The sequence below is a fragment of the Octopus bimaculoides genome, chromosome 10 (assembly GCF_001194135.2).
Source record: "Octopus bimaculoides isolate UCB-OBI-ISO-001 chromosome 10, ASM119413v2, whole genome shotgun sequence".
NCBI lineage: Eukaryota > Metazoa > Mollusca > Cephalopoda > Octopoda > Octopodidae > Octopus > Octopus bimaculoides.
In genome coordinates this window covers 49,392,717-49,394,298 of record NC_068990.1, presented here as the reverse complement: position 1 = coordinate 49,394,298, position 1,582 = coordinate 49,392,717, and positions in this window count along the sequence as shown.

The following is a 1,582-nucleotide window of genomic DNA, read 5'->3' as shown; positions in this document are numbered from 1 at the left end:
TATATATATATATATATACATATATATATACACATTTTGACTTTTACTTTGAAGGGAAAAATGGTGCCCATAACATCATACAAAGCCTCTGTGACTGGTTGAAGGGAGGGAGGAGTTATTCTTAAACTGGAAATCCAGCCCTAATGCTTGCAACAAAGTAAATTCTTCTAAAGATATCCAAGGAGTCAAGCAGTGGTGTAACATTGGGTTAAATCTATTACCCAAGCAGGCCATAGCAGAATTTGAATTCAGAAAGCAAAGACCTGGAACAAATACTTCTAGGCATTCAATCTGATATTCTTGTAGACCCCATTCCCCAATTCATTGCCTTAGATTGAATCATTTTTATCCACCTTAAAAAGGTGCATGGCAAAGTTGACCTAGGCAAGATTTGAACTCAGAACACTGTGAGACTGAATGTATATTATCTGGCATTCTGTTTGCCTTATGCTAATTTACTATTATTTACTGTAATTTATTATTTGATGGTTTATAAGATGCATTTTTTCTCAAAACCATTCCAGGCCCTGTATGTGAAGTTGGGCTAGGCCTCCCACAAGCAAATTTTGTACCTGATGTCCACTTTTCCCGATTATTCACTACTGAAATTGGGGGTGTGTTTAATATACCTGTGCATCTTTTATGCCATAAAATATGGTAAATAGTTGGAAGGCCATATCTATTTTATTGAGTTATTTACTTTTATTTTATATCATACCTTCTGTGAACAGGAGCATCTTTGGTTAGAGGTTTTCAGCAAACCAGTCACTGGTTTATTGTTTTTCCAATGGTGAGAGTGATGATATAGCATTTCATATACTGAATTAAAAAGAGTGCTAAAAAAGAAATTGTTGTTAAGACTGTGAACCACGAAACTCTCCTGTTAATTATTAAAAAGCAGAGAAGGATGTGATTCTTTATGTAGCATGACACCATTAGACCTAGTAATAATGGCCAGTGAAAGAGGTATGAGAAAGCCAGACCACAAAGTATGTAAAGAAACTCCAAGGAATAAACTGAAAGCAACATGGTGTTACTATAGCTGGGGACCCATGCTGTCATCAACACTTGTTTTTCAAACAATGTAATTTTATTCCATTGGCCTGCATGGCACGTCATATCACTGAGCTATGGGACAAAGCATATATAATGATATTGAAACCAGCCAAACTGCTACATTATTTTATCATAACAATCACTGCATAAAACCATGCTATCATGACATCTTATCATTCTCCTGTACTAAAATGAGCCAATGAGAAGGCCTTTGGATTGCTGCCTAACCTGCTAGAATTAGCAACCAAATCCCTGTCAAATTGCACTTTATCATTTAGAAAAAAAAAGAACTTACTAGAAAATGTGCTCCTAGACATGCACTACCTGAATAAAAAAAATAAACAGGATGGTCATGGCTGGGGTGTCTTTGATGCTATATCATCACTCTCACCATTGGAAAAGGGCTACAAGTTCAGAGCTGACCAGATGCTAAATAACAACTGAACAAAAATACAGCAGCAATATAATTTAGCTAGATTTACATCATATATGACTTGGAAATTTTAAATTCAGTTAAAATACCTTG